This window comes from Podarcis erhardii, assembly GCF_964252035.2.
Source record: "Podarcis erhardii genome assembly, chromosome: 1".
Taxonomy (NCBI): Eukaryota; Metazoa; Chordata; class Lepidosauria; order Squamata; family Lacertidae; genus Podarcis; species Podarcis erhardii.
Genome location: NC_138497.1, coordinates 28956663 through 28981547, shown reverse-complemented (window position 1 = coordinate 28981547; position 24885 = coordinate 28956663). Strand labels below are relative to the sequence as shown.

Below are 24885 nucleotides of genomic sequence, written 5' to 3'. Positions count from 1 at the left end.
ATGAATAACGGAATATGCTGCTTTGTGAGTGGGGCTATCTTGGACCCGTGCATTGTGAATAGCCAACCTTCAGAAATGAAAATGAGGCAAGGCCTACTCTGGGGTGTCCCAGAAGGATCCCCAGAGCTTTGAGTGGATGGGGACTGGGGAGGGTGGGGGGGGGAGAACTGCTAGAGGTACATCTCAGTGAAATCTGTTTGACAAAGAAGTGATTCTCTTTCCAGCTGGGATAACAGTTTTTTCCTGGTGATGGAACAGTGTCTCTGCTACCTCTTTGTGCAGAACTCTCTGCAATGGAATAGCAGATTAGGCTAGCAACAGGTGGGTATTGCACAGGCATTTCAAAGGTGCTTTGATATTTGCTATCCATTTCTGGAGGCAATGAATCCCCACTGGGTAGCACCAAGCCTAACCACTCCATTTATTTGCTATTCTGGATAGCGAGAGGATTTTGAAGCAGTCTGTGAAGCCAATTCTATAGTGAGATTCTTCCCAGTATTTCCCCCCTCTGAGAACGTGATCCAAGTAGCATGCCGGAAGGGCTATATGTTGCTACTTCAGCTTTACTAAATAGTCCATGCCAGTGGCGTGCGGTGACATTTTTTCATATGGGAACAGTTAGGGCCAGAGGTGCCAGCTGGCGAGGGTGTTGGCGGGGGGCGATGTCATCACACCTCCCTCCCTAAGCTGGGCAGAAGCTTCCTGGACTTTGGGAAGGAGGCACCAGGCTTTAATATTTTAATACTCTACTCGGGACATTTAGGGGACTAGCCTAGTCCCCCTAGTCCATTGACCGCATGGCTCTGGTCCATACCCTTTTAGTCCTCAGGTAGCAAGCTTTGCCACTTTGTACTGCATGAATAGGGAAGGTGACCATGCCTGAAGAATACATCCAAGAGGCCATGCGGAAACAATCATGTCTAGTAAGGCAATGTTATCAGGACCATGGTGTTAGCAACAAACATTACTGTGTCTTGATCTCCCTTCACTTTAGCATTGCTCATAGAGGCAGACACATAATGCTGTAGGGAGACAAGAAATAGTTCTCGTTTGTCCAGATCACTAAACTGGAAGAATATTTTTTTAGAACCTACAACAAACTAGAAGTTATATATGAAGCATGAAGTGTCCACTCCCACTGCTTGTTAGGAAGGTGAGCACACACTCTGCTTTCCATATCCTTATGCATAAGCACCTGTGAGTCACCTTACAGGTTTTCCTTATCTTTTAACAGGGACTTCTCTTTAAAGTTTCACTGCTCTTCTCCTGTTTTCTCTATCCCTGATATTGCCTCTCAGTTGCGACTTTCTCCAGTGTTATTATTCCAAACCTGGGCCTTTGAAAATAGAAAATAAAGTGAGACTAATGGTGTCTGCTTTTTGCAGTCTTCTCCCACACCATGCCACTGCTTGGCTGAGCATGCTTGTAGGGACATTTCACTGAGCGACTCATCAGTGACCATAATGCACAGGAAGGTGCCCACTATTGCCCTGTGGCACTTCTAAAACAATTTTCTAAAGATCATTTAGTGTGTAAAAGCTATTTTCAATTTCGGTTCAGCAAGGAACAATTGCAAGAGGCAAAAAAAAAATGCATTCATGGGGAAAAGAAATCCATTATTTTATTGTGTGTGTTGGTTATTATTTATCTGCTTATGCACAGAGCATCACTCCTGCTGGGCTGTAATCTTAGACTATTGTGGCTTCTTTCTTCCTCTTGCATTTGACAAAAGACCTTTGCAGTTGCTGCAGTTTCGGCAATTGAATGTTTTGAAGGGCATCATAAACACAGCTAATCCCCTGCCGAGAAAAGCAGCTGGCCATCCCTGTAAACAGCTTTTGTTGGACCCAAGACTCAGGCATCTGTGCAAAACAGAGGGTACAGAGAAAGAATATTAACATGTATGAGTTGTTTGTTAGGTCATTGGACTGAAATGCTAAATACTGCAATTAAGTAATATTAAGTACTTATAACTCCAGCCCTAGTCAGCCACCACTCAATAAATGCACCACTTGTCTTTCATGTCAAGCATGACAAAACGAAAGCATTTGTGAATTATGTTAATTATAAAGGGGCTGCCATGCCCCTTTCTGCAGCCTACCCATCAGTTTGGTGGCCTTAGAAACCAACTGGCAGCAAAACATACAAACAAACAAACCTGGTGGGAAGTGAGCTTTAGCCCACACTCTTGAAGTCACTATGCAGAGTCCCATAGGCATTACCTCATCACTGTGAGTCCAACTGCTCAACAGAGCTAGAACTTGGCAGAGGAGCAGAGGTTGCACAAGTTGATACCCAAGTCTCTCTGTTTTTGGGGAAAGGCTACAACTTGGATGTGCTTAAGAATGAAAGGCCAAATGAAGAAATGATAAGGGTACCCTAGTGAGATTTTTTGTCAAATATAGGTAGGACCAGGGGGAGCTGGTGACCATAGGGACTGATAGAGCAGAAGCCAGAGAGGCCATCAGTAGATGAAGTCAGAGTCAATGATAGGAAGAGCAAACTAGCTTTACCCCCCCCCCCAATCTTTGTTGAGTTGTAGAAGCATTCCCACACTCTACATTCTCCTCATATGTATATGCATGGTGCTGGGGAATATATAAATAGAATCATACCAGAAATGGCAGGAGAGAGCTGAAGAGTCCTCATGGAGGAGACCCTCTCTGGAGCCTGAAGAGGATGTCAGTGAGGGCAATGGAAGCCCCGAAGAGACCGGAGGCACAGTGGGGCTTTGCTTAGGCTGCTTGGCCTCCCTGCCTAATAGCCGACTCGTGGGGTAGTGCAGCAGCAGCAGCAGCCACTTTCCTACACATCCTGCAGCCTCCAGCTGGCCCCAGAGCTTCAATTCTAGTTGAAGAGAGAGTTGTGTAGGGAGAGAGCAGGAGCAGGGGGAAAGAGGCATTCAGAGGCTTCTTAGAGGCTGCTCCCCCATTTTGCATCATTTCACTTATGCACACAGGGGCCCGGCACCTAAACCTTGTGTAAGTCGGGGTGCCTGTACAAGGGCAACATTGAAGAAGAAGAGTTTGGATTTGATATCCTGCTTTATCACTACCCAAAGGAGTCTCAAAGCGGCTAACATTCTCCTTTCCCTTCCTCTCCCACAACAAACACTCTGTGAGGTGAGTGAGGCTGAGAGACTTCAGAGAAGTCTGACTAGCCCAAGGTCACCCAGCAGCTGCAGGTTCCCCAGATTATGAGTCCACTGCTCTTAACCACTACACCATGCTGGCTCTCTCCATTTGAAACCAAGTGGTTCCGTTTGAAACCAAGTAGGGGGAAGCTAACAGCCAGTGCCACACCATGGGCTGGTTTTAAGTAAGAAGGCTGGCAGGTGTGAACTTGCTGAAAGATGACTGAGGTTGGTGTGGCACTGTCCCATTCCCCTTAATGGGAACATAGTGCTTGTCTACATAGTGACTACATAGTGCTTGTCCTTTTTTTACCCCTGCCTCTGGTTCTCTCTCCTTCCTCTGTTGTTTCCATTGTTTCCATTTAGATTATAAGCTCCTTGGGGTGTGGACCTGCCCTCTTGTACTACACAGAGCATGAACAATTGCTTGTCTTTCATAGCAATATCATGTCCCTCCAATCCCCTCTTTGAAAGAATGAGTGGTCTCCAGTTAAACAATAATGGCCAAAGTCTGGAGGGAAAAAATTGTTAAGTGGCTGGCCTTGAACGGAGCAGATGCAAAATGTCTTAAATACCAAACACGAAACTTCACCTGAGCTTTGAAGTTCAAGTTCTCCCAGTTTCCAACCACCAGAACACTGAAATTATTGCAGCTTTTGGAATCCAACCTTAAAATAAACAAATACATCAATTAATAATCCCGTCACTGATTTGAAAAGAACTGGGAATCTTTCTATTGAGGTAATAGCCTGCTGATCATGCCGCAGAAGACAAGGGGAAGTACTGGGTCTCTATAACCATCATTTGCCAATATCCAGCTAAGAAAACTGGTGTGTACAAAGCCCTCCATGCCCCTTTCTTGTTAAACTCCTAATATCTGCTGGTAGGTCTGGAAACAGAAGTTGTTCACTGGGTGGGTAGAGACTCTTAAGGGTAGTCAATGTGATGCCATCCAGATGTTTGTTCTCATTATCCTATCTATTGGTCATGCTGATTGGAGCTGGTGGTATCAGTAGTCCACAACAACTGGAGGGCACCATGTTAACTATCTCTGGTGCAGACAAAACAGAGCTACATGGATCAATGATCTGATTCCAGCATATGCTATGATGCTGCCAAGCTATTCTGGATTGCTTTCAGTGGAATGCTCACTGAAATTCATGTCAATATCCACATTCGAAGTGCATATCCTGATCCACATTCTGGCCGAGCTGGTTCAATTCATATATTTTTTTGAAAAGTTACTATGGATGGATGGAAAGAGTATTTTCCTATCTTTGGAAAGAAAGAAAAATAAGTACATTGAAAATGTCATTTTTTCCCTAGCTTTTCTAGAATATAAACAGCTAATGATGGATGCAAGGACTGAGAGCATCAACCTGGTTAAGCAAAGTAGCCCAGCCTTTTGGGGCATTTCAGTCTTTAATCTGTAATATTTGTAGCCTGGCAGAAGCTATATTTATTATAGAACTGGAATAAGCTTAAATATTTGAATTTGTTCCCCTTTCCTTGCTGCATACTCAGCCCTTCTTCTTAGCTGCTTGGCCACTTTTCCCTTATCAGAGGATTGTAGTAGGTTTATTATTTAGATTCCCTTGCCTTCTTTTCTGCCTTAAGTCACCCAATGAAGTGCATGCATAAAACAAACAAAGGAGAATGTATTTCTCTGAGACCCTGGAGGGAATGAACAAAATCAGCATTTAAATGGGAGATATTTAGAGGGCTTTAAAATAAAAGGGAAAGCCTTGGTTCCATAAAATGGTAATGTGCACCTAAAATAACATATTTACACATATTTAAATATCCACCTGTATTTAAGGAATAACTCTATTCTAATAGCATTAGCCTCAATGGGAGAGTCAGGTGCAGCAAATTGTATAACATTTGTATTAGTTCCTGTAATTGAAAACGCCAAGTGCCTGCATTCATTTACGGAATCCTTTGGCCTTATGCAGTGCTAAAGTGAGCAGCTATTCTAAGGCATGCCATTCCTTCCCCCTTATGTTTATTTGAATGTCCTTGCTAAGATAGAGTTATGTAGAAATTAAATGTCATTTGATTCCCTCTCCACACCTGCCTTTTGGTGGAAACCACTTTTAGGAAAACTGGATAAGTTGCCCTACTTTCCGTTATAAACAGGACTGACTTGTGTGACAGAAAAGTTTGTTTTTTGCTGGGCACGTTGGGTCAACAAGTGCTTTCTTTTTCTTTTCCCCTGCCAGCAAACGGTTAACGAACGACAGCTTATGATTAGCCAGGGTTCCAGGAGGGGGAGCTGAAAAGGAGAGGATTTTGAGAGACAGTTTGTAGGTTGGGAGAATAGGTTGGGAGATAGGGAGTGAGAGGAGAGAGACTTGGTTCTGAGTAGAAACATTCACTTTGAGCAGACTTCCCCAACCTCGGCCCTCCAGATGTTTTGCGACTACAATTCCCAGCATCCCTGACCACTGGTCCTGCTAGCTAGGGATCATGGGAGTTGTAGGCCCAAAACATCTGGAGGGCCAAGGTTGAGAAAGCCTGACTTTGAGGAATATATCACAAACTAGAGAAAGGAGACTCTGAGCTTAGTGTGAAGGACAATGTGTGGCGTCTTGTAAGAGTAATTAGGCCAGGAATTAACTGGGAGGCTGAGGCTGAGCCAGGAGAAGTAGAAGCTATGAGGATACCGTCTACTTAGGACTCATTCCAGTCAGGAGGGAGAGATTCTTCTACAAAAAGAGAAGACTCCCAAACCAGTTAAGAGGGGTGTGGAGATCCCTTGGGTCTGTTACTTGGAGTACCTAAGGAGTAGGGTTGTCCAAGGGGTGTGTAACAGGGTGTGTGACAGGAAGTACCACCTTGTTTAAGAACCAGAGTATTAAGTAGCAACAGCTGTGCAACAACTGAGAAAGAACTGAAGTGAAATAACATTATAATCTGAAGTATTGTATGTTTTACTCACTTTGTGTCATAAACTTCCTTTATTTAATAAAATCATTCTTGTTTATTTGATCAAATCCTGCCCGAGACTCCAAATTCCTAAGTTTTCCCTCACACAAGTCCCCCACAAGATAATCTGGGGTAGTTTGTAGGAATTTGTGGAATTGGTGTTCTCAGTGGTGGGTGCACTATATTTAGGTGAGAACAGGCCCAACGGCACTGGGGGGAAAGGGCTGTTGCGCAGTCGCAGCTTGCCAGAGAGCAGTGTATGCAACTGTTTCATAAAATCCACAAAAATGTTCTGCCTTATGCAGACAGCCCAGTTTATGGATGATAATCCTGTTAGAATCAACTGTGAATGAGCATTTGGTCCAAGTCTAGAAAACAGAAATAGAATTAGGATCACTTCATACTTTGCAGTATGCGATGGAAACAAAATGTTGCTGTGCTTTTTTGGGCAAAGGAGTTTTTGAGCTATTTTTGATGAAATTCGCCAAAATCTACACTTCTGACATGGGTTGTCCAGATTTCCTCCGGCATTTGAGCAATTTCTGTCCAGACACTGCTTCTAATGGCCGAATCCTGGCTATATCCAGGAAATTCTGGACATATAGCAACCCTATTGTAAGCCCCTTCAGAAGGGCAAGCAGGGCAAGGCCATTTATATTCACCAGACTCACACAAATCAAATCATGTGATCTGCCAGTTTCTACCTCATATGCTAGCTAATGCAAAGTGCCAAAAAAGTACACCACATAGCATATAGGTTATGTTCTGGCCTCCAAGTGCATAGCTGAAATCGCATAAAGTGGGGACCATCCTCTAAAAAGCCTCCAAATGTCTGTTTTTTCCTGCTCTCCAGCTTTCTCTTCCACTGTCTCCCCAATCCAGACCAAAATATCTGGAGTTGAAGCTCTGGGGCCAGCTGGAGGATGCATGGAAAAGCAGCAGCAGCTGCTGCGCTACCCTGTGCATCAGCTGTTAGGCAGGGAGGCTGAGCAGCCTAAACAAAGCCCCACTGTGCCTCGGTTCTCTTCAGAGCTTCCTTTGCCCTCTCTGATGTCCTCTTCAGGCTCTCCTGCTCTCTCCCACCATTTCTGGATTTGAATCCAATTATTTATTTTTTGGTGCTGCATGTCCTGTATTTTTCGCCCCGTAGGACGCACCGGTCCATAGGACACACCTAGTTTTTTTTGGGGGGGGGAATAAAGGGGAAAAAATATTTTCCTCCCCAGGTGCGGGGCTGGGGCGGGGGAAGCGCCCCATGGCTAGCGGAGCGCTGTGCAAAGCCCCAAGCTTGGGGCGTGCTGAGCTCAGCGCGCCCCAAGCTTCTGGGTGCCGGCAAGCTCTCCGCTAGCCGTGGGAGAGCTGCGTCTCCCACAGCTAGCGGATAGCTTCCTGAAGCCTGCATTCGCCCCATAGGACGCACACACATTTCCCCTTCATTTTTGGAGGGGAAAAAGTGCGTCCTATAGGGCGGAAAATACGGTATATGTGGTTGTGTGTGAGTTGATAGCGCATAAGGGTGGGGATCCCTGTACTACAGAAAACTGATGTTTCCAAGGTAAATAGCTGTCAGGTTTTTGTCTTTCTGGCGTTTCAATTTTAATCGCAATGGGGAAATTGATGTTTTTGTATTATTAATCTATTCTGCATATGACAGTTTCAGTCAAAATGGACCAGAGTTTAGAATCAGCTTTGGCCTACTATTTAAAACGATCAAAACATTGCAAATTACCAAGTCTCTCTCTCTCTCTCTCTCTCTCTCTCTCTCTCTCTCTCTCTCTCTGTGTGTGTGTGTGTCTGTTGAAATAATGCAGCTGCCTGGTAGAACCTACTATCAGAAAACCTCTCCCACTAATCAATCCTTGTTTCCCTCTTGGTAACTCCTGAGAGACCTCCAAGTAAATAAAGCTCTTTAATTAGTGATGTCCTCTCCACTGCAGTATGGGAATCAATGGCCCCAGCTCAGTCATTGTCAATGGTTTCTTCTTCTGCCTGCCTGCAGCGACTGTACCTTAAGGGCAAAGAGGAGGCACTCAGCAGCAGCAGCTGTTTACAGGCCACAAAGGGGCTGATTTGAAAGAATGTGCACTGCCTTGATTTCTTACCTCACCTTGAGGACGGGGTGACATGTGTGTGTATGCATACGTGTTTTTATAGTTTCAGCGGAGGTGAAAGAAGTCAGCCTTGTAAAAGAGATTGCTCAAAACTGCTTCTGTAAAGCGCTAGGAGGACACCTTTCATGAGAGCTGAAAGAGCTTTAAAAAAACTCTTTCTTTGATTGCTTTGGGGAAATTGGCACCAATTTAAATTGATTAAATCTTTCACAATTTGAAACCACTCTTATGGCCCTTATTCTGATAAGAAATTTATCCTGGCAGAGGTTTATCAGTGTTGATAACGGTTTTCTGCGGCTACAGGGAAATGTTGATACAGCACGAGCATCTCTCATCTTGACATTTACTCTTTTTTTTTGCCAAATAGAAGGGAATATTGCATGTTGGAAGTGTTTTACTGTAGCAGATTGTCTGCAAATACTATATGCCACAGTTTGAAAGCATGGCTTTGATGGTGTGTCTGCACACTTTTCATTATTCATTGCATTTTGGTGCACTGAGAAGCCAAACTTCCACCCTTCAACCTGCCTGAAATCCTGGGAACCCACTGCCAGCCAGTGTTGACAGCATTGCTTCTTCTGATTGTTTAGCAAAAATGATTGAGTGGCTAAGCATCCTTACCAACTTTGCTGCCTTATTTTGATGGCACTGTGATCTGTATGCAGCATATTCCTAGTATATTGGGAAATTCTACAGTGCCAAGCTAACAAGTAGATTTCCTATGCTTTAAAATAAACTGTGTTGTGTGTACAACTTTAATTATATGTTTTATTTGTGCAGATGGGAATAGAGCCAAAGCAAGGGTTTTTATTTGTTCAGTTATTTATTGGCTGATTAAAATTACCAAGGTTGTAATTTATATGCCTTATTAAAGCTCATATTTGGGCATGTTAGAGAAAAACAAATACTCCCCTATTCTTTCCCTGTTTTCATTTTCTGCTTAATGGCTTTGCACCTGGCTTATTTTTAATTTCCTTTTACATTAGGAGTGTTGGTCTCTCTCCCCTTTACATTAATCAGTGGCTGGAAAGAAGTGTGAAATTCCTGTGCAAAAGTGCCTTAATAAACTATTCCTGCCAGTCCTTTAAAAATGACTAAGCTCTTTGTGGTTTGGCGTGAATCTATCTTTAAAAAACCCCCAAAAAAACAAAACCCAAGAAGGCAAGCATACCAAACCAATGTGTTCTAAATTGGAATTTGTGAAAAAGGAGACAGACTAGAGCCTTGGACCCAGGATGATCTGATAGGTAAAGGGTTACTCCCCCACAATGACTTGGATCTAGTTTTCTAAAGTAGCATGGGAATAAAACACAATTTAAATTGTATACTGTGTATTTCCTCCTACATAGTCTTTTTTCCCAGAGCTGTAACCTCTAGGTGTGAATTTGTGTTTCTATTTGTTTTCTCTTTTTATATTGTCTTAATTTGTTGGGTGTTATATATGTAAATACGGGACACGGGTGGCGCTGTGGTCTAAACCACAGAGCTCAGGGCTTGCTGATCAGAAGGTCAGCAGTTCAAATCCCTGCAACAGGGTGAGCTCCCGTTGCTCGGTCCCTGCTCCTGCCAACCTAGCAGTTCGAAAGCATGTCAAAGTGCAAGTAGATAAATAGGTACCACTCTGGCAGAAAGGTAAACGGCGTTTCTGTGTGCTGCTCTGGTTTGCCAGAAGCGGCTTAGTCATGCTGGCCACATGACCCGGAAGCTGTACGCCGGCTCCCTCGGCCAATAAAGCGAGATGAGCACCGGAACCCCAGAGTCGTCCACGACTGGACCTAATGGTCAGGGGTCCCTTTACCTTTCTTTATATATGTAAATATAAACATTATATATGAATGAGAGAGAGACTGAGATCAGGAGTTAATGTTCAGGTTGGGTTTCAGAAAATCAAATGCCTGAGAAATTATAAAATATAATTGGTGCCAAATATTAGCATAACAGTTTAGTATAGTGCACAGTGGTTATTTAGAACGGGATTCTTAAGAATCCCTAAGCAGTCAGGTAGTTTTGTCAGCATTACTAGGAGAAAAGCACAGTCTAGAGTCACGCAAAAACTATAGCATTATGCAAAGGTATACACCCCACCTCCACAAAAATGAACACAGCCCTTCATGGAATGACAGTTTTCAGTCCTGTGCTGAGGCTCATGTAGAACACAGTTTTCATAATATTCTGGACTCCCTGGATAGGCCTCAGAGACTGAGTGTGGCATTTGCATGGTGGTAATGGAGGTGAACATGAATATGTTGTGATGGAGAGGAAGATCTTAAGCCTGGAGTTACTCAACTGCCAGAAGGAATCAAGAACCAAATAATCAGGGGCAGTCCATCCTATTCAGCCTCCTAAGGTGAAACAGGGATTACTGCCTCCTGCCACCATGCTGCTCGGCCCCAAATTTTCCCCAAGCCCTGCTGCATACATTGCCAGGTACAAAACTGCAAGTGCCACAAATGTATTGTGGTCTTACCTGTGACCACCATGCATGTCATTTGATTGCACCTGCCGCCACAGCTAAGTAGGAACCACAAGGAAAGGCACTGGTGTACCAGGCAAAATTTCTGTGATAAGATGAAAGGATTGTAAATGAAATATGAGGGAAAGGAAAGCCCAAAGGTGTGCGATTTGGGCAGCTGTGTGTGAAAATGTGTAGGGAACTGATCCTTAGCAAACAGATAAATATTACTGGGCTGTCTTTCCTATTGTTCTGTAAATACACTGCTCTGGAATCAGACAGGTAGCACTTTTACGTCTTATATTTGTAGGGAACATGCAAAACAGGAAGATCATGGGTCAAATCACTAACTACTTACATCTACTTAAATTCCACATACTTTTATGACATCCTGACAATTTATACCAATTTTCTCCCTCTTTAAAATATAGGGTTCTGTTATGTTATTATAGAAAATAAAGCTTGATTCCTGGTCATTATGAAAGGCTGGACTCCTGCAGCTTTTTTCTCCCTTGATCTTACAGGTCTTGATTTGGGGGAAGGCGAGAGAATTGAGAAAGGAAAATAGTGAGATTTAGGCAAGAGTTTTTCTTTTTTGTGTGTATGTTCCTATGCAGAAAATTGCACAACAATAGTGCTGGATGTAATTGCACAGGAGTGTTTTGCAACTGTACAGATTAGGCTGATTTCGGTGTGCTTTTATGTCTGCCTTCAGTTCTGTCACTGACACCCCTGCAAGGAAAGTCAGGGCAGCAAATATAAGAGAGTGCTAGGAGCATTCCAGCTAATGGGAAATGCACTGAGTAAAATGTTCTTCTTTTGAAGTATGCTGACATCTCAGATTCTCCCTCCCTCCCTCCCACCCTCCCTTAATCCAAATTTGTTTATCCACCAACATAAACAGGTGCTTGGGGAAAGGTTTTGCCATTTGCTTAACCTCCTCCCACCAAAGCTGTGATTTCAGCACAGATTTGCAAAGTGCCTGCTGAGCTGCCTTTGTTTGTGTTATCTGTTCCTTTGCACACACCCCTTTCATTGCATTGCCCAGCCCAGCCCTCCCTCTTTTTCTTTCTTTCCTCTTAATTTCTGCTTAGATATGTAGTGTGCTTCTCAGCTTCTTAGTCCTCAATTCCAGCTGAAAAGAATTCTAAGTCTGTGTAGCTGCATTTACTCATCCCTTCCCAGTATTCATTTCCTCTTCCTCTTTTTTCCCACCCCCGCTCACCACACACAATCAAAATAGAGATTGTAAGCTCCTTGAGGTTGGACCCTGTTATCTGCTTAGGTTATGTACTCTGTTCCCTGACAGTCTTCTGAAAATAGGGATAATGCACCATCATTTATCACATACTAGTCCAATGATGCAAAAAATTAACTAACTTCGTCCTGCAGTCATTTTTTTTACTCCAAATTGGAGAGTGTTCCGGCTGTTGATGCCTTTTGGGTGTAAATTTCCACTTGTTTACTAATCCCACTGTCCAGTTGACTTCAGTAGGACTTAGGATAACTACTGTAATGACAAACCCCAGAACTTGGGATCGCCTCCAAACCTGTGCCAAAGGAACAGCTAATGGCACAACTAGACCCTTAAGGAAAGTAATTGGGAAGAGAAAGACTGGGAAGGGGTAGACGGCCCTTAAATTGGACTTGCTGGACTGAGAACACACATCTAGGGCCAATTTGCCAGGGCTTGCCAAAAGTAGATTTCAGCACAGGGCAGTGTCAGTGCACAAGTAGTTCAGTACAGGCTTGATAGCATCCCTGCTTTACTAACTGTCTCTGGTTTGGCCCTTGCGCTGGTCTCCTGGAGAGTGCTGAGTGGTCATGGATAAGGCTTAAATCTCCTTAGCTTTATCAATGCAACATCATACTGTGACTTAGGATTATTCCCCAGACATGCATGCTTTGTTTCCCCTTGTAAAAATCATCCTTCACATGAAAACATTATTACGGAGGATGAGAAGGCCATTAATACTGATTAGAAGAAGCAATGGCATTTCCTTCAACATAATTAAAGTTGCAGGCTGAGCTCTACCATGTCAAAGACCGTAGAACACTTTACTAGGATTTGCCATTGGTATAAAATATGTTGAGGGAGAGCAACGGAGGAGCAGCCGGTGAAAGTTTGTGGGGTGATATCTTGGCTAACGCGGAAGGCTGTATCTCAGCCTTCACCAAGGCTTTTGGTTGCCAGCAGTATTCCACCAAAGTTGCAGAGTCTACTGAAAAGATTGCATTGTCCTGGTACAGATGAGGTCTATGGGGAAAGAGGCCTTTTGTAAATTGTTGTCCCTTGTCCCTGATGTGGATGGTGGGTCAAGTCAGCTCCGTGATAGCTTTGGTTATGCTGGGTCAATTCCTTCATGGGATCACCTTCCACGTTAACCCAAGGAGACAGGTCTGAGGATGAAAGCTCGCTCTTGGCAATTCTCCTTATAAACCTGCCTGAAACTACTCCCAGTCATCCCTCCATTCTCAAGCTTCCCTGTACCACATTCCTTCTGAGATCCAGGTATTTCCACGGTTTCTACAACATCTTCTTGACTGTTCCCTACAACAGTCTCTTCCCTCTGCAACAATTCATTTCCTAGAGTGGCAGCAGAGCCAATGGATGGAGTGAACATGTTGCTCCTGGAAACTCACCCTGTGCCCTTTTAAAAACAGGAAATGAATGTTAAAAGCCCCTTTCCATGTGGTTTTATTATTATTATTTAGGATGCACTGTTGCTGGAGGTACTGAGTATTAGCTCTTGCTTTATTTCACATCTCTTAAAGTGTGCTAGCATCTTGTGCTTAAAAGTAACAGAGCCTTAACTTTATGGCCATGTAATTGATGGTGATAGCAAACAAATAAAAAAAGCTATTCTGGGTTTATTTGGTGCAGTCCTTCAAGGGGCTGAATCTTCCAAGTGTTGCAGGCTACAACCCTAAACTTGCTTGCTAGGGAGTAAGTGCCAGCCGGACTTAGTTCTGAATAAACACACATTGGATTCTGCTGCTAGTATATTTCAATAGATTTGTTGTGCGTTGCATGAATGTAAACTAGGCAACCTCAGTTGTGAGAAAGAGTCAAATAGAAAATTCTGAATAGTAACCAGCAGCCACCAAGAGATTTTTCATAGGGCTGCTTACAACCCCCAGAACAAAACACATCATTGTGGGACGTGTGGCAAAAAAATGATAAAAATAAATGGAGTATTTGTTTAGGAAATGAAAACACAGCAGTAAAAGATGCTGAGAAGCTATTTAGTGCCGCACATTACTTCTTCATCACTTGATTATTTTAGTTTCATTTCTATTTACATACCCAGTTGATTCTTTTGCATCTGGATTGTGCACAATTCTTTCAATAATGTACGGTTCAGTGGCTATAATTACAGGATTGTTAAAGTTCACATTTTACTATTCATCTTGTTATCTCCAGTAATGGAAGGTTAGAATAAATGCACATAATTACACGGTTGGTCCTAAATTATTTTTTATATTGCTCTCACCGGGACACACTTGAAAAGCAAAATTTATTCTCAGTGATTTCCCTCCCCACCCCCCACCCCTTCACAGTGGTAATATACTTGCAGTGAAAAAAATCAGCCTCCCTTTTCTGCTTCCCAGAGTTCAGGTAAATAAAGCATCTGCAGTATATGCGGCACATTTACTTTAGAAAAAATACACGCAACTGCCCAAGTTCTTTGATAAGAACAAACTGCTGGCACGTTCTCTGGTCGATGCTGCATTGAAAAATGTGTGGAGTGAGGGGTACATGCCGTCTCCTCTCAACTGTGCCCAAGGATGCAGCCTGCATACTTTGCCTAATGGGTCTTAGCAGGACTCACTGAAAATGTGCCCTCTCTGTGTAGTTCCTGTTCATCTGCGTAGCCCTGAGTTGTGTTTTGAGGTCATACTAGAATCAGAGTAGCCAATGGGATGCCCTACAGATGTTATGGGCTCCATCTCCCATCAGCCCCAACAAGTATGACCAATTGTCAGGGACTGGTCAGTGTGGCTACTTCTGTACCAGAATGTGATGGATCTTGTGGAACTGTCCTTTATAGGAATTTTTGTTTGTTTGTTTGTTTGTTTGTTTAAAGCTAGCTTATTGATTCATCATGTCCAGAATTGCTCCTGTGCAACACAGTGGGAAGGGGAGGTAATCAAGATAGCCATGACCCAGTTTTGTTCCCTCTGAACATTTACTAAATGTTTGCAGATGGCTATTGTTTGCTTTGGTTGGGTGCAGTTTTCAAGGCTTTGGACAGAAGACCTTTTAATGTCCCCTTGCTGGAGACATTTTTAACAAAAGATAGGTGGGAATCTCTGAGCCTATTGATATAAATGTAAATAAATAAAGGAGGAAAACGGGGGGGGGGCTGTATTTTATGGGTGTAGTGCTTACCATGTCAAAGTGTCTTCTTCACAGTGTCTGTAAAAAAAGTATCCATAGTCTTTGAGTTCTCTGCCATTTGTGTGTTGTATTAGAACACTCATAAAGGACTTGCAACACAATGAAAACATAACACAATGCAGTGGAAGCATTAATTATACTTAAATAAAGTTAAAGCAGTCAGAAATCTACAGATCGGATTTTGAAAAGTTGGGAGAATTGCCCCTATGACCCAGGACTGAGGCCGTCCAGAGTCTACACTTTAGGATCAACTGCTCCCATAAGAAACACACTTTGCTTTGACCCAAGAATAAGTGAAATTTGGTGAAGTTGCATAATGCTACTTGGCCAAATAGCACAACCAGTAGTGTTGTTATTTCCTCCTTTTGTTGGGAGATTCAAGACAGAAAAAAGAAATAACTTCTTCACACAGTGCAATAGTTACACAATGAAATTTACTCGCACAAGAAGTAGGGATGACCACCAACTTGAATGGTTTTAAAAGAGGACTAGACAAATTCGTGGAGGAGAAGGTCATCAATGGCTACTAGCTACAGTGGCTATGTTCTACCTCCACTGTGAGAGACAATATGCCTCTGCATACCAGTTGCTGGAATCGCTAGTGGGCAGAGAGCTGATGCACTCATTGCCCTGTTTTGAGGCTTCGGGTTGGCTACTGAAATAGATGGGCCATTGGCCTAGTCCAGCAGGCTCTTCTGGTGTTCTTAAAAAGAAATGAAGAACATATGATAAACAAGATAAGATAGAAGAGATAAGCGCCTATTTTTCATCTGCCCTAGTGATGAAAATTGCTTCTGCGAGGCTACAGCTGTCTCGGTAGAGGGCCAGGTCACACATGTTCTCTATGTAAATACTTCCCTAGAACAGATTGCATAGAAAACAGTCTAAATGTCTGAAACAGCTTTTTTGTGGAAATTTGAACACTCCATCTGTTGCTCCATTCTGGTCTCCCTGTTTTCATTGGCTAAATCTGCAGTGGGACTAGTTGATCAATGCAGCAAGATTATTCAGGCAATGGCGGTTGCTCAAGAGGTAAACTGGTTTCAACATAAAGGCATTTTATGGGTGTAAGCCATATGGGTCATCCACCCTCTGAAGGAAAAGCTTATTACTTATCATTAGAGAGGTGGGGGGGGGGGAGAGAGATCTTGAATAATGGAGAGCTCAAGCTGTACTGCATACAGGAGGAGGAAAGGAATGCACAACAGCAGGAAAAATAAGCAACACAAACTGTGCATGTGTGTGTGGGTTTTATTGTATAACCACAGAGCTTGCAAGCATAATGACTGAGATGCTACTTGGGGATGCTTGTGTGCTACACAGTAGCTGCAATGGAATGATAGGGCTGTTACACACCGTTGAAGATGTAATTAGCACAACTCGGCTCTGCCTGCTTTTCAGAACCGTTGGGATGTATGTTGAATGAATGGCTGCCCAAGAGAGATGAATGGTTTATAAGAATTAGGAGTAGCCTGACCCAGAGGATGATCTTGTTTGACAGAGAAAGAAAATCCTTGCAAGATGCTGTGGCTCCCACCCATGCCTCTGTAACACACTGCATCTGGCTTTGCTGTTTTCACTGGTTTCAATGAATCTGGCACCACACAAGTGGATATATTATACCCCCAGCCCAGTAAGGACAAGTTGAGCATATGAAGCTGCCTTATTCCAAGTCAAACCATTGGTCCACCCAGCCCACCATTGCCTATTCTCAGTAATATCAGCTCTTCAGGGTGAGATCCTTTTAATTAGATATAACAAGGATGGGACTTGGGGCTATCTGCATACAAGAACGTAAGAAGAACCTGCGGGATCAGGCCAATGACCCATCTAGTCCAGCATCCTGTTCTTGCAGTGGCCTATCAGATGCCCCAAAGGGAAACCAGCACACAGGATTTCGAGCACAAGTGCACTTCCTTCCTCTGATTTCCAGCAACTGGTATTCAGAAGCATTGCTGCTTCCACCTGATGGGGTAGAGAACCGACGTCATGGCTAGTAGCCTTTGATAGTTCTCTTTTTCACCAGAGGGCACGCTACCACCAGACTGCAGCCACTCCTCATGAAATGCCATATGAAGCTGTTGTCCACCAAACCAGACCATCAGTCCACTGCAAGTTTTTGGGCAGGGAAGGCTGTATTCCCGCTTTCCTACTTGGTTATGTAGGAAATTGAAACTGGGGTGTACTGTGTACAAGGCATGTGCTCTACATCTGGTTCAGCTGAAATTGCAGCTCCTGCTCGTTCTGGCACTGGAGTTAGCTATGCTCTTCCCTTTCAAATCAGACATCTTGTTTCAGCTCCGAAATCTCAGATGAAACAGCGCATTGAAAATGCAGCAACAAACACTCTTGTTTGTTGTACCTTGTGCCTACATCTTTTGTCCCTTCCTGACCTCTGTGTATCTTATCTGTCTAATTATCATTCTACATAGGATGTCGCTCCTGTTGTATCCATGGCTTGCACAGAGCTTTTGCTCAATCTAGTTCTCTAAGCCCTTCACTTGACCCCTCCTTTCACAAGTGCCTTGCTTTCTGATTAATGAGGCCTGGGTGGTTATGGTCCTGCAGCGCTTGAGTGGCAGAGTACAGGAGGGAAGAAAAGAAGCAAAAGAAAACTAGCAGAAAGTGTGCTCTGACTTCAAGCCTCGGTCTGTCTGCCAGAAGTCAAGTTGCTGCTAAAGAGTCTTGCTACACAGCTGCCGCATGCAATGCTCTTTCTCTTCCATGTTAAAAGGACACATGGACTTGAGCTTCTCTAGCAGCATACAGACCATATCAGACACATACTGCCTTGTAAGATTTCTCCAAGAACCTGGCAAAGGAAAATGAAAGCTTCAGAGCTCTTCAAAGTTAGAAGCATCTGCTTTTACACTTGGTTGGATATTATGAGTAGATTCTGGATTATTTGTTGGTTCTGCTGATACTGCCCAGCTTGGTTTTGTACAGTGGTGAACCTAGCCCTTATGATATGTTAGCATCTTTGACTTTTGTTGAAGATAAAAGAGCTTATGTCATTATGAAGAGTGCCAACTTGGGCTTCCAAAAAACAATGAGCTGTTGGACACAGCCAAGAAACTGTAATTATGAAATGTGATTGCACCTATTATAGGCAAATTCTTTGTTGGCTTTCAGTTCCAGATGCCATTTAGCCACCACCAATTATATCAGAGAGACACAAACGGCTTGATTTTGTTGGAGAAGAAGGCAGAGTGTGTTGTTTATGTTAAATGTAAATAGTAAATAATATTCTGTGTTTCTAGACAGAGAATAATACAGATAACAGTAGTGTTTCTGTTACTAGTACTACAACGGATCAGGGCACCAAATAGCTGTATCAGGTGTTCCAAAAAATGTAGTGGCAGAAGTCCTATTTTCTAACAAGGTTTCTTCCTTTATTAAGGTGGTGGCATTGTGCTACTTTTGACAACACTGGTTTTTAGTGAATGCACACATTGGAACCATTCAGACATTAGGTGGACTTTGCCCTGATGCGAACTTGAGATATCAGCAGGGTTACACTGGCTTAATTTGATTTATGTAAATTTGCTGCTATTCTTTTTTGCTGGTCAAAGTGAACTAAATGAATCAAGCACATTATGGAACAAGGGGTTGTAATCCAAAGCAAAGTACTTGTTCTACTGGCAGTTTCTCTAATCTAGACTAAGTGGTCTGAAAACTGTAGATTTAATGAATGACTTGAAGATGATGACTCAACATACTTTTAGTTTCCCCCTTTATTCTTGACAAAATAGGTACAGCACTTCATAAGCAAAGCATCTATATAGAAAAAACAACAACATGATATAATTTTGATTTAATGGACATTAATTAACTGAATAATAATTGTGGTACTGTAAACATTAGGAGTAGTGAATATCTACAAGAGAACCACTCATGATCCTAATTGTTTCTTCTGTGATAACAACACACAGGACCTTCAATTTGACCCTTTGGTTAGTGGAGAAGAATAGGAAAACTCAGAGACAGAGGTGTGGTGTGAGCTTATTTGCAGTCCTGCCTGAAAAATCTAAATTGCATGCTTCCCTACTCACCAATTCAAAACTCCTCCTTTTCTGTGCACTTCAACTCATGTGGCTGACCTCTTCCTTTAAAGCCTCTTTCAGTATGGCACCAGGCATGAACTTTGTGTGTAGGCTTCTCAGAGCTGCATTCTGCTATCCTTTACGGCATTGAAGATCTATTTTCCTGAGGTTGTCAACACCTCATCTTGCTCATATTAAGTATAACTCTGCAGACACAGTAGTCTCAGAATTACATTTCATTTCTGATACAGGCAAGTCAAGCTATATTCCCCCCCCCCTCCCAATGAGCAAGCCTTGTAGTGTCTCATCAGAGAGTATAATTATATTAACTTAATGCTGAACAAAACCTTCATATACACTTCTGGTTGACCTTCCTCCTCACAACAGAAGAAAATGAGTTTTGCAGACTGGGCGGGTGGGGGTGGGGTGGCGGGGATGTTGGTGTTCATAAAATATGAAACTAAAGCTCTGGCAGTGTTGGGTTTCCTGCTGGAACTCAAAATTTAATCAGCTGCAATCTTTTAGAGGTGGCAGAGAAGTGGCAACTTCCACAATTTAAGGAGCTAACATAGGCCGGGGAGGAGCCCCAGAGTTACAGTGCAAAAATAATTAACTGTTGTTCTCATTTGCATTCGGATGGTACATTCCCATTATTGCAAGCAGTGAGTGAATCACTCCTTACAAGCCCATTTTTACAGCATGTTTCTACCTGGGAGGTCAGGATTCTAATGTATTTTCCTGCGTTAGCGTGACAGTTACTTCCATGGTAATAGCCCAGGTGCACATCACTGTGCCAGCCTGTGTACAGGATGTCTTTTGCTGAAATCAAAAAAAGGCTACTCTCTCTTGCAGCATCTGAATGAACCTGACAACATTTGTGGGAACCAGCTACAGGATTATAACTTAATAGTTCAGCGATGTCATTTTTAAAAAAATGTCACAGGTGTCAGTTCTGGCACTAACCATTTTCTCTTCTTTAAACTGGGTAAATTTTGTGCTCCCGAAAGTGAAAAGCTGATGACACCCATTAGAGAAAAGTGCTGTGGGGGACAGTTGGTGCATAGACCTCTCACGCATGCTGCTCTTCCGGCATCTTATTTTTGATCCTGTGGCAGCAGCCCTTTCTCTCATTTACAACAGCTGTGCAAGGTGGGAGGCAATGGCCCTGATCTATCTACTCTTACTAATTCCAGTTGTAAACAAGGGGAAAGATGTTAATTATAACTCACTTATTCCTCTGGTTTCATTGGGACTTAGGCTGCAGACCTAAACACACCCAAGGAGTAAGCCCCACATGACGCAGCAAGACTTACATCTGAGTAAATACGAATAGAATCGTACTATTAGTCATGACTCACCTTAGCAGGATCAGGGCCATTGCCTTCCCCATGACTACTCAGTTTCAGACTTGGGCTTCCACTGGCTAAACATCAACTTTTCTGCCTACTGCACCCAGAGGAGAGAAGCTGTGTGTGTCTGATTGTGAAAATAGAAGCTTGCATCACATCTCCCATGTAAGGAAACACTCGTGTGTCTTAAGGCCAAATCTGTGTGTTCCCACGCATTCCAAGAGTAAATAGGAAATTGCAGGAGATCCTGCCCTCTAGTGCTGGTTTATTCATGTCAGTGTCATGGTTTTTGTGCTGGTAACAACAATGGCACTCTCCTTTCCATAATATGGCTTGGAGACCTTTGCAGCTCCATTATTCCCCCAGCCTTGCATGGCAAATAAACAAGTCAGGAGGCACTATAGTGAAACCCATCACTAACTTGAATCTAAAGCCTCAAAATAGAAAAAATATATATGAAAAAATGAAGAAGCAGTAGTAATGAACCTTTCCTTAAGTTATTGTAGAACAGGCCCATCCTGAGCTCAGAGGTTCTGTTGTTAAGTTATAAAGCACAGGCTTTTTGGAGATCATCGCTTGGTTGGAAAGGAAAGGTTCTGGTGCCACCACAGCTCACTGGACTGCATAGTTTTGGCAGGTTTCTGGTGATAAATCTAGTTTTCCCTTTCTGTTTTCCCCACACAGATACATTTGTGCTTAAAGTGGCTCACAGTAAACAAGCAGTCTACAAGAACAGTAAAAAATCATAACGCATAACGGAAGCTGTAATATTACAGCAACATAACAATGTCAGTTCAACACAAGTAACAACTCCTTTTTAAAGAAACATCATCTTAAATATCCTTCGTTAGCTTCTGTTTCTACCACAAATTACTTGTGTTCCTCTACTTTTTGTTCTGTCTCATCTGCATTGTAATTTTACATACATTAATTGCCCTTTCTATACCTAGATTTTCTTGAAAGGTGAGGGTGATGCTGTCCCCCCCCCCCATTTTTTTAGCAACTTTGAGATCTATATGGAAATGCATAGCTGCAAGTTGGAGAAACCACTATCCTAGACAAGACCGTAGAAGTTCACATTTTCTTTTCTATAGCATAGAGAAAAACAGCAGAATTAATTTTCTTATCTCTCTAAGCGATCAGTGAGGCTGGGGTGGGGGTGGATAATGCCTATACTGCTCAACACTTGTCCTTATACACTAATGAAGCCTTGCTGTTCATCAGTTGATAAGACTGGATTGTCACCCAGTGTAATCCATGTCGAGATAAATGTAATATGTTATGGATTTATTCCTTGCTTAACACTCATTTCCATACCGGTATTTTCATTTAGTCTCTCCCTCGCTCACTTTCTCAGGTTAAGATTGCAAAAATTATACTGGAACTTCATCATGATAATCTAAAATATCTCCCACCTTCAAATTCTGAAAAGTATTGGTAACAGGGATTTGTTTTAGAAATATTGACTTTCCATTGGTGGGGATTGAGTATACAGTCAAATATATCTCCTAAGTTTGTGTGCTGTGAGCATGCTTCTGTAGTCTTGTCCAGAGAGCAAGCTGTTGAAAAAGTAGAATGAGAAGGATGTAGGTTTCATATGTTACTGCCTCAGTTATTTGGATTTTCTGGTTTCAGTGGGCCCACAGAGATGACCAAACTACCATGGTGTGTACACAGTCTGTCTAATTCTCTCTCTCTCTCCCTTCCCCCACACTCCTTCCTCTTCATTTTACCCTCACAACATGCCTGTGATGTAATTTAGGCTGAGGAATTGTGACTGGCCCAAGGTCACCCAGTGAGCTTCATGGCTAAGCAAGGTTTTGAAAGCTGGTCTCCAAGGTCCTACACTGCACTGGCTCTCACACTTGTTTACCAGTAAATGAAGTTCACTGAGTCACCTTGGCCACCCACTATTTCTCTGCCGGACTTACCTCACAAGCTAGTTGTGAGAATACAGTGGAAGAGGGTGCAAAGCCACACACGCCACCTTGAACTCATTTAAGCTGCAAGTTAATAAGTGCAACTTAGTAAATAAACCTTTATCCACACCTTGTGCAAGAAGGACAAATGAACTAGAAAGTGCCATAATACTTTGGTTTTCCAACAAGCCTTCCAGTATGGTTGACATTGATCCTACTGCCACCTACAGAAGAAAGCAACATTTAATGGATGAGTGGACCAGATACCTGAACTGAACCTGAGTTTAACCAAGTTCATATGCAAAAGCTCCCAGGAGCTGTAGAAGAGAGGCTAACATGAATGTTTTAACCACTGAGCTTTGGCCGATTGCTCAATGCAAGCTCCTTACAGAGAAGTGGCCATTAAGTCTGCAACGGCAGCACCTGCCTTGCAACATGGTAATGTTCTAACCAACCCCAGTCTCATCTCTCGAGGGCAGCCAATTAATCCTCTACACAGGTGGGCATCCCACTCACCCTGACAACATTATCATCGCAGGATGAAGTCATTGTCCCCAAGTTCAAAGCACGAACACACATAAATCAATCACTGGTGGAAACTCACTGTCCATCCTGGAGCTGACAGTTCAGCAGAAAGAGAGAGAAAGTGTGTGTGTTTAAGATGAGGATTTCAAATGACTGGAGCCTATTTATGGCGAGTGCTGCTGAACCACAAAATGAAACTATGCCCATCAGCACTTTTGCATTCCTGAAGGGCCAAGAAGTGGAAGTAGAGAAGGCAAACAGCACTTGTGTGGGGACATGTGGTAAATGATTGTAAAATGATCATCTGTAACCCGCCATATTCAGGAAGAGAATTATATTTTAATAGCAAAGAAGAGGGACACATGACCAACATCTGACTACATCATGATCTTTTATTCAAGTGCTGCTTTATATTTCATTGTAACCTCTTCATTTCCCGAAAGCTTTCTAATTTCTGTGGCTTCTGTGGGTGGTAGTGGTGGTAGTTTTACTCCATATCCATCTATCCTAGCTAGCCAGGCTATAGATTCCACTGGAGCTGAATTTTGCTCCACCTGCAAAAATAGTTCGCTTAAGCTCAGCTGATCCCTCTAGATCCCTCAAAGCAAATCACCACCTTCCATTGTCTTCCCAACTTAGTCGGGGCAGGGAGCAACAGAGTGACAAGACCAGAAGCCCTTGGAATAGGAAAGGAAGCTACTCTCCTCATGCTAGGACAGAGAGCCTATAATGTAGCAAGGGGTGTTGTGCTTTCCAATCAGTTACTTATTCAAAGCTCTGGCATCCCAGGAATCAGATGGTGCTTAGAATCCCAGGATGGAAGATCTGCATTAAAGCAAGACTAGGGTAAAAAAAAAGAAAACATAGCCCACCCATTTGCTGTAACTTAAGTCCACCGGAACATTAGCACAGTCACTCATACAGGAGTGGCCCAGGACATTTTTCTGCAGGTTGGTGCCACCTTACTATTATATGTATAGAAGTTTGCCAGGTGGGCATCTGGATCTTCCTTCAACACTGGTGCTGGAACAGTGTCTTCCTCTGCACCTGAGGGCAGCAGAAGAGTTTAGGAGGTGCAGGGCACACAAGTCTCTCCTCCAATATCCTTCCACTACTGCCTGCCTACAGGATTCAGCACCTGAGACAGTTGCCTCACTCTGCCGAAAGGTAGGGCCAGTGCTGTTCCTGTCCACACACAATACAAGAACCTCACCTCATATAATCCAAGGCCTTTCAGGCAAGTAGGGGGACACCAGAGCAGCTCCCTGCACTTATGGCTTCCATTTATTTCTAGAATACTTCTGGGATCAGTGGAAAGTATCTGGTGCTTGGTCCACTTCAGAAATGCATCTCCCCACCTGAAGCTGTGGTTCTGGCAGAGCCGGCTCTGCCATTAGGCAAACTGAGGCAGCTACCTTGCAGGCTCCCTGCCTGCCCTGCTGCCAGTATTGGCTGAAATCGCATGAGATCTCACGAGCATGCAAGATCTTACCCCAATTGGGTGAGCTCTTGCCTGAAATTGCGGCAGGGCAAAAGGAGAAATGGAACTGGTGGCAACAGGTGTGGCAGTGGCAGGGCAGGGCAGGGAAAGGCAGAATTGCCCATTTCACCTCAAGTGATAAAACAGGAAGCACTGCCCCTGGGTTGCGGTCTCAATCCTGTCTTAGATGGAATCCCAGGCCCCCTCTGTTTGAAGTGTGAGAAGAATGATTTTATTTCAACCTATGAATGTGTTGCTCACTTCACAGAATTGTGATGATGAAGGCATTGGACTTTTGTGCTTGCTTGGCATTGCTCAAGACAATCGTAGCTATCACTCCTTTTTATTTCTTAATTGGTTAATGTTTGTGAACATAAAGTGCCCCATAAGTACTAAGTATTATCACCGGCACTAAAACTCACTATAAAATTTAAAAGCAGGGAAAAGTCAAACATGCATATTAAATAGTAGTGGCAAAGCAATCGCTAACGCATCATTGATTTATTTCAATGCATATGGAAGCCTATAGCATTTGCATTGAAC

The 24885-nt window shown here is 43.1% G+C and overlaps 1 protein-coding gene and 1 long non-coding RNA gene across 25 annotated transcripts in view; one reads left to right on the top strand and one right to left on the bottom strand.

Moving 5' to 3' along the window:
- NRXN3 (neurexin 3) overlaps positions 1-24885 on the top strand; it is a 1212171-nt gene that overhangs the window by 838284 nt on the left and 349002 nt on the right. The window lies entirely within an intron of this gene.
- On the bottom strand, positions 1650-23037 carry LOC309345445. Its single transcript, XR_014158237.1, has 3 exons — positions 22942-23037; positions 22468-22561; positions 1650-1862 (listed from the first exon to the last, which is right to left on the bottom strand). It is a non-coding gene; the product is annotated as an uncharacterized lncRNA (long non-coding RNA).